The sequence below is a fragment of the Arachis ipaensis genome, chromosome B04, assembly GCF_000816755.2.
Source record: "Arachis ipaensis cultivar K30076 chromosome B04, Araip1.1, whole genome shotgun sequence".
Lineage (NCBI taxonomy): Eukaryota > Viridiplantae > Streptophyta > Magnoliopsida > Fabales > Fabaceae > Arachis > Arachis ipaensis.
This window is the reverse complement of record NC_029788.2, coordinates 126990375-126999826: the sequence shown is the minus strand read 5'-3', so window position 1 is coordinate 126999826 and position 9452 is coordinate 126990375. Positions and strand designations below refer to the sequence as shown.

Here is a 9452-nt window from a genome sequence, read left to right as displayed (position 1 = left end):
TATGAGGTTGAGAATGTGTTGCCTTTTAGTATAATTGGAAATTCTATTTGTTCCGTTTTCTATAATATCGATTTCTGAGGCTTGCTTGGGAAGATTTTTCTAAGCGTCAGTCACGGTCAGATTGGGTCGTGACAAATCAGTATCAGAGCTCAGGTTTTCCTATGTAATATGGAGCAGTTGTCCTATAGTAATGTGTAAATGGAAGCTGGCCCATTTTCACAAGTTGTGATGTTACTAAGGACTTGTAGGAATGTTCGTAAAATAAGGTCTTTAAAGTGTGTTTTCATTGTCTTCTGTGTTTGAGCTTATCTGTATTTGATATAATCATTCATTCTTAGGTGGAAGATGCCACCTAAACGTCGTATTGTACTCCACAAGTAGGAGCGCGTAATGCTCCTAATGTTGAAGCTAATAGAGCACCTTCTCCCCTACTCAGTCAATGGGGTGGTGGTCGTAGAAGACCAATAGGGCAAGGCAGAGGTGCGTCTATCACAGAAGAACTATGAATGTTGTTGCTGAGATACGAGGACTTCATCAAGTTGTCAATAATCTAGTAGAGTCCTTGACTGATCGAAGAGAAGTTAGAGCCCTACATTCTCCGGGGCCAAATGTCCTTAATAAAGAAAACCAACAATCCCTTGGAGAACGAGCTGTCACTCTCCAATCTTTCCTTAAGCTGAATCCGCCTACTTTCTCTGGAAATCTTCTGGAAGACAATCCTCAGTTCTTCATTCACAGCTTGAACAAAGCTTTTCGAGCCCTCAGATGTCCAGATGACACAGCGATGGATCTAGCTACATACAATTTAACAGGACATGTTTATCATTGGTATGAAACACTTCTTCAAAGTAGAAGGGCACGTCGAATGCCACCTATTTTGTGGGATGAATTTGTTAAGATCTTTTTGGAAAGATTCCTTCTTACTAGCATAAAGGAGAAAAATGCCGCTGATTTTGAGAAGTTGAGGCAAACTCCTGGTATGTCTGTGATGCAATATGAGAATAGTTTCACCGAGCTTTCTAGATATGTTGAGCACTTAGTGACTCCGGATATCATGAGAGTCAAGAGATTTGTTCGAGGACTAGAAAATCCTTATTTCACTGCTCTTTCACCCATGGTTGGGAGCATGACCTATTCAGAAATTGTAAATGCTGCTTACGGTATTGAAGCTGGATTGGAGGAAAGGAGAGTGAACAAAGAAGAAATTGATAAAAAGAAAAGGATACAAGGAGCATTTTCTAAAGGATCAAGCTATGGGGGGCATATCAGGTCATCAGAATAGCCCACAAACACAATCAGGTAGGGTTAACCATTCTGAAGCTGGCTCAAAGGGTACCTCAGCTTTGGGGAGTCGAGCTAGGAGTGCATCTAAACCAAACATGCAGAGATCTAAGCCTTCAAAAATTCTTAGGTCACCGTGTCAGCATTGTGGGAAATATCATTCTGGAACGTGCTTCAAGACTACGAGTGCATGTTATGGTTGTGGACAGACTGGTCTCTTTCGTAGAAATTGTCCTCGTCCTCAGGAAAGTTCCATTCAGAGTTCAGCACTACCTGCCACATCCACACCATCTTTTTCAGCTATGTCGCCTGGAAATTCTTTAGCTTCATTAGTTAAGGGCGCAGGTAGAGGATCTGGGGGTCGAGGTTCTAACAACAAAGGTGCAGCACAAGGTGAAAAATGTCAGTCACAGATTCATGCTTTAACCCGTCAGGATGCTTAGGCTTCAAATGCAGTGATAGCAGGTACCTTACAAGTTTTCTCCTTAGATGCTCAAGTATTGTTTGATCCGGATTCTCATCACTCTTATATATCCCCATATTTTGCATCTTGTTTAGATAAGCAAGTTTAAGTATTAGACTGTCCATTTTATGTTGGTACTCCATTTGGAGTTTCTGCAATAATTCAATATGTTTATCGATCTTGCATTGCTAGAGTGAACACTGTTGATACCTTAGTTGATTTGATCCTTCTTGAAATGATGAATGAATTTGATGTCATCTTGGGTATGGATTAGTTATCCTCTTATCTTGTCGATGTAAGTTGCTACTCCAAAATAGTGAAATTTTATATTCCGGGCATTTCACCCTTTGTTTTCTTTGGTTAGGGTTGTTCTACCTTGGCTAATCTTATCTCTTCTATGAGTGCTTTACACTTGATGGATAAAGGAAATCAAGGATTTCTTGCAGTAGTTAGGGATGTTGAAGCCAAAGTACCTAGCATAGATCAAGTTCCCGTGGTTAGGAAATTTTTAGATGTGTTTCTAGAGGAACTACCAAGCATACCACCAGATCAGGAGGTAGAGTTTTCCATAGACTTAGCCCCAGGGGTTTCTCCTGTGTCAATCCCTCCTTATCGCATGGATCCTGCGGAATTGAAAATTCAGTTGCAAGAGCTATTAGACAAGGAATTTATCCATCCTCGTACTTTTCTTTGGGGAGCTCCGGTCCTCTTTGTAAAGAAAAAGAATGATTCAATGCGATTGTGTGTCGATTGTCGACAACTTAACAAAGTAACTATTTGTAATAAGTATCCCTTACCAAGGATTGATGATTTGTTTGACCAACTCCAGGGAGCTTCTTGTTTTTCCAAGATAGATCTTCATTCTGGATACCATCAGTTAAAGATTAAGGGAGAAGACATTCCAAAAATGGCTTTTCAAACTCGATATGGGCACTATGAATTTTTGGTGATGCCCTTTGGTTTAACCAATGGCCAAGTTGCTTTTATGGACTTGATGAACTGTGTATTCAAGCCTTTTTTAGATCACTTTATGATTGTATTTATTGATGACATTCTAGTGTATTCCAAGAGTGAAGAAGAACATGAACATCATCTAAGAGTTGTTTTGCAAACTCTAAGAAATCACAAACTGTTTGCAAAATTTTCTAAGTGTGAGTTTTGGTTGGACCAAGTAGCATTCTTAGGTGATGTTGTATCAAAAGATGGAATCAAAGTGGATCCAAAGAAAGTGGAAGCCATCCAACAGTGGCCAAGACCTACATCAGTAAAAGAGATCCGTAACTTTTTAGGGCTGGCAGGCTACTACAGATGTTTTGTCAAAGATTTCTCAAAGATATCAGCTCCTTTGACCAAGCTGACTCAGAAGAATGTAAAATTTCAATGGACTGATGAATGTGAACAAAGCTTTCAAAAGCTTAAGAAGTGTTTGAATACTGCCTCCCGTTCTAGTTTTACCTTCAGGATCCGGAGGATATTCGGTATATTATGATGCATCTCGGGTCGGACTTGGATGTGTTCTTATGCAGCATGGTAGAGTCATCGCCTATGCATCTAGACAACTTAAGAAGCACGAGCAGAATTACCTAACTCATAATTTAGAAATGGCCGCAGTGATTTTTGCCTTAAAGATATGGAGACACTATCTTTATGGTGAAACATGTGAGGTTTATACAGATCACAAGAGTTTAAAGTACATCTTTCAACAAAAAGATCTTAACCTCAGACAACGTAGATGGATAGAGCTGCTTAAGGATTATTATTGTACCATCTTATACCATCAAGGTAAGGCTAATGTAGTTGCTGATGCATTGAGTAGAAAATCTATGTGTAGTTTGAGTCACATTGCTCTATCAAGGAGAACTTTAGTGCAAGAGATTCACAAGTTGGAATCTGAGGGTGTATACTTTAAGCTCGAAGGGTCAGGACCACTCTTAGCTTATGTACGATCTCAGTCCTCTCTAATAGAACATATCAAGTCTGTGCAAGGTGATGATCCAAAGTTAAGAAAGCTAATGGAAGACGTTCACAATGGGAAGAACTCAGATTTTTCTCTTGATCAAGGTGTTTTACGTTGTGGTAATTGTTTATGTGTGCTAAATAACAATGACTTAAAGAAAGCTATTATGGAGGAGGCTCACAATTCTAAATACACCGTTCATCCGGGCACTAATAAGATGTACCAAGATTTGAAGCAATTGTTTTGGTGGGAAAGCATGAAAAAAGATGTAAGTACTTTTGTTTCTCATTGTTTGTCTTGCCAACAAGTTAAAGCTGAACATCAAAGGCCTGCAGGGTTGCTACAACATATTGAGATACCTGAATGAAAATGGGAGAGAATTACCATAGACTTTGTGATAGGTTTACCTCGTAGTTTTAAGGGCTACGATTCAGTCTGGGTGATAGTAGATAGAATGACGAAGTTAGCTCACTTCCTTCCTGTGAAAACTACTTATACCGCTGCCCGATATGCTAAACTTTATGTTGATGAGATATTCAAGCTTCATGGAGCCCCAGTGTCCATTATCTCAGATCGTGGGCCACAATTTAACTCTCATTTCTGGAAATCCTTTCAAAATGCACTTGGAACAAGAGTAGATCTTAGTATAGCCTTCCATCCACAGACGGACGGACAATCTGAGAGAACAATTCAAATTTTAGAAGATATGTTGAGATGTTGTGTTTTGGATTTTGGTAGAAATTGGGATAGCTATCTACCTTTGATTGAGTTTTCTTATAATAATAGTTATTAAGCCAGTATCCAAATGGCACCATTTGAAGCTCTTTATGGAAAGCGATGTTGATCATCAGTCGGATGGTTTGAAGTTGGTGACACCAAACTGTTGGGACCCGGCTTGGTACAAGATGCGATTGAAAAAGTTTGCGTGATCAAGGAACGTTTATTAGCATATCAAAGTAGATAGAAGACCTACACTGATCATAAGAGACGTAACTTAGAATTCTCGGTGGGTGATCAAGTTTTTTTTCGAGTGTCACCTATGAAGGGTGTGATGAGGTTTGGCAAAAAGGATAAGCTTAGTCCTCGTTATATTGGTCCCTTTGAGATTTTGGAACGAATAGGCGCAGTAGCGTATTGCTTGGCACTACCACCTGATTTGTCTATGATTCATCCGGTATTTCATGTATCCAGATTACGTAAATATCTTCATGATCCATCTCATGTACTTACACTCCAATCAGTGGAACTGAAAGAGGATTTATCATTTGAAGAAGAACCTATTGCTATAATTGATCGACAAGTAAGGAAGTTACGTTCTAAAGAAATAGTCTCGGTAAAGGTAGTCTGAAAGAACCATTCGGAGAAAGAACCGACCTGAAAACCTGAGAATATAATGCGCGACAAATATCCGTAATTGTTCAAAACTTAAGGTATTTTTTTTATGTTCGAAATTTGGAGACCGAATTTTTTTTAGGCAAAAAAAAAGAAAAAAAAAACTACATATGGGCCAAGCCCATAACTTTTTTCCTTCTTTTCTTCTACTCCAACGGCACAAAGAACCCTTGAATTCAGCATTACACACACGTTATTACATTGCTTCAGAAATCCTCATCGTCACTGTACTACTCTGCTGATCTCCCCTTCCATTGTCACTTTTTCAACAATAATTTCATATACTTTTATTTCAATTAATTTCACTACTCTTCTTCTACTTCAACTCTATTACACCCTTTTAAATGTGCTCTCTTATGTTGGTATTATTCCAAAACTCTAATAAAGTAGTCTAAGCTTGAAGAAGAGGGAGATAATTTTTAATTCAAGTATTACCAACTATCAAGCCATTAAGATGATTCTTTAACTTGATAATTATCTATATCTAACATTATTTCTAGCTAGCACTATAATATACACTCCATTTATTACCCAATTTAAGATATAACACAACCAAGATAAAAAGTAGTGTTTGTGGTTTAATAATGTATAGGCTTAATTCCACTAGTGATATGAACAAAAATGTGATGATGAATTATTGAAACTAAAGTGTGATTAAATAGTTTATGCTAAGCAATTTCATATATATAGGAGGTGTAATGAATATAAAATTTAATTTTTTATTGTTGTAAAATTATATATCCAACGCTGTTGTGTATTTATATTGAGGGTAGGAGGAGATTCAGTTATAAATGTAGATGTTGAAGTCTAAATAAACGTAATATCTAAATTGGAAGACTTGGTCAGTGACATGGTGACTGCCCAATAATGACATGCACTTTAATATGTACCGTTAAATGAAACTTTAATCCCAATTTATTAGATAAAATCATTAATTGAGGATAGTGTAGGCTTAAACTATATTAATTATTTGAATAATTTTCCTCTTTTTTGGTCATTTTTCTACTTGTAGAATTTGAGCACCTTAATACAAACAAGTCATCAATCTCTAAATAAATATAGAGACATTACTATTGGCTGACAAAACTGAAATTACTAGCTATTTGGGTAATTTAGTTTTCGTAATACTAATAACTAAGTCACACTACTCACACAGAATTTTATTATGTTAAAGGTGCGACAGAGTAATACAACACGACACTATAAATAGAAATTCAATGAAAGATTTTTTTAATCGTATATTATTTTATATTTAGGGAGCCACTCACATAAAGACGTCTAAAACGTCTTTTTTTAAAGATGTTTTTTAGTAACTAAAATTTAATATATATAATCGATTAAATCATGTTATTTTTGTCAAAATTATGTCAGACAAATTAATTTGATCGAAAAAATAGTAAATCAAATCTTGAATTAGTCTAAATTAATATTATTTTTTATAGAAAATGATTACAATATCCTTATTAAAAAAATGACTAAAATACTCTTAACATATATATTAATTTTAAAAATCCTAAATTCTAGTCCTTTACTTTTCTGCCATTATAAGGTTAGGATTTAGAGTTTTCAATATATATATATATATAATAGAAGTATTTTAGTCATTTTTTATAATAAGGGTATTATAGTCATTTTTTATAAAAAATAATATTAATTTAGACCGATTCAAAATTTGATTCACTATTTTTTTTTGTTAAATTAATTTATCTAACCTAATTTTTAAAAAATAACACAGCTTAATCAATTTTATGTGTTAAATTTTAATTAATAAAAAATATCTTTAAAAAAAAACGTTTTAGGTGTCTTTATCTAGTCTCCCTCTATATTTATGCCTTGTGGAATTTGAAGGTATGAAAGAAATATGTTACGACAAAGTGGTCAAATTTGATGGGATAATATAGCAGGACCACTATCAAAACATAGACTCGTATGTATATAGAAGACTTGACAAGGTACAGCGACATTTATATTAAAAAGTATATCAACAAATAACAATGAATATATGCTATTTTTAGTGATTCATATATAAAAAGAGAGAAGAATTATTCATATATATAAAATGCCAAAGGCGAAGACTTGCAAAGAAGACCACTACTTATTATTTACTTTAGCTATATTATATTATGAATTCTTTTTAATTTAAATGAAGTTGATGTTTCAGCTCTTGTGCTAAGAAATAAAATCCAAAAGGATAATAATGCTTTATTATATTTCCAAATCCTTTTACAAGATTTATCGTTGTTTGTTGAAATTTAGTTGTATAAATATAATTAACATATATAGAGCAATGAATAGTTTACTGTGTTATCTCTTTTGCCATCACTTGACTGAACTTAATTAAGATTGTGTGCATATATGTGTAGAGATTTGTTAGATATTTTTATCAGGTCCCTACTAATTTAAAGCGTCCTAGTTTGTTAGATAACATAAAATCATTAATCAAGAATATCCATCACTATATGTATGCTTTGGGATTCATTGACTTATTGTTTGAAGAATTTTCTTCTTCTTATGTCATTTTTTACTAGATTTTGAAATCTGACATACACTGACAGCAAAATACATTAGCCAATAAGACACAGATAAACTCTGTAAAACTTGCACATTTAATTAAACTCATCATCAAGAGAGTTTTATTATTTACATATTATTATATAGACTAATAATGAAAGCTACTTCATCACTCCGATCCATGAGTGATAAAATCCAATTTATTTGTCTTCATACATATATGTATACAGTAGAAACTTACCTACAATTATTTTTATATAAAATTGATAATTAATAATTTTTAGATAATAATTTAATCCAATCTATCAAATTATGTAATAGTTTTCAACTATCAATTTCACGTTAAAACAATTTTGAGTTATACAGATCGATAATTTTCATTGATGGTCATCATTTGCAGCCACGATTGTACACTTTGTTACTTTGGAGCTGGCGGCTTGAGGCACCTTATAGGGAATTTTGGTGGACATGTCCTAGGAGGCCCCTTTGGGTTATTAGGGTCAACTACGTATACTGCTGCTTTCTCTCCTGCATTCATTAGTACACTCTCCATAATTTATACTAGAATAATCATTTTATATCAAATGACAACCATATCTTCAAATTAAATGTCACAGCACAATTATGTTAACTAATTCAACAAAAAGATATATACCAATTAAGCAATAGTGAGGGAAAAACGGTTAGACAAAAATAATAGAACGAAATTTTGGTGCTGATACATGTATTAGACAAGAAATTCTTAAGTACTTCGAGATCAAAATAAATCATAACACCTTACTGTTGGGTCAATCGTGGGGGGCTCTCGACCACTGAGGAGACTTTTGGGGAGGAATCAAGCGAGATAATATAAGATGAGATGACACCATATCCAACTCAAAACCTTAAAATAGTAAGTTAATGTGACTTTCACCTTATAAACTCCTCACTTTTCCTTGTTTTCTTTGATGTGAGACTAACTTCAACACTCCTCACACTTGCAACACTAACACTTACATCATGTATAGGACTCGTATCTTTTAAAAATGTATGATATTATTTTTTAAAAAAACTTAAATCGATAAGAAAAAACATATAAATATTTATATTCAAACAACTAAAAAGTACTTAAAGAGTGTGTTTTTACCTTTGACCGCTACCAGTTCACGGGCTGCTAGAGTTGAAGAGGGTAGGAAGGCCATGGAAGCCAAAAGTAAAAATGCAATAAAAATGCCCTTCATGGTGATTAATAGAAGCTACTATTGTAGTGTATATGTTGTCACTTATATTCTCTTTTTGCATGGTTATACATGCTATGCTGCTGTGTATTTATATTGCCCAAAACCCGGGTATGGAGGGGAGGAAAGAGATCCACTAATGCATGTAGATGTTAAGTCTAATTAAATAAACATAATAAATAAATTAGAACTTAGAAGACTTGGTCAGTGACAGTGACATACATGACTGGTCAATGATGACATTTTAAATATGTCCCGTTATATGAAACTTTAATCCCAATTTGTTACATAAAATCATTTATTAATAAGGATAGTGTAGGCTTGGGATTGGATGAAATTTAAACAATATTAATTATTTGAATAATTTTCCTCTTTTGTGTCATTTTCTACTTGTGGAATTTCAGTACCTTATTAAGAACAAGTCAATTTCTAAATAAACTTAGATAGAGACATTACTATATTGCTCGACAAGACTGAAACTTTTATACTAATAATCAAACTTTTTCTTTCCACTCAATGATTGAATGGTTATAATTCTTCTCCACGGTTATATTGTAAAATAGATATATACTCATGTACAGTCATTTTTATATAAAGTTAATAACTGAAAATTATTAAAAGATTAGTAAGT

General features: G+C 34.1%; 1 long non-coding RNA gene across 1 annotated transcript; it reads right to left on the bottom strand.

The window, feature by feature from the left end:
* Positions 7699-8978, bottom strand: LOC107635308. Its single transcript, XR_001619200.2, has 2 exons — positions 8731-8978; positions 7699-8132 (listed from the first exon to the last, which is right to left on the bottom strand). It is a non-coding gene; the product is annotated as an uncharacterized LOC107635308 (long non-coding RNA).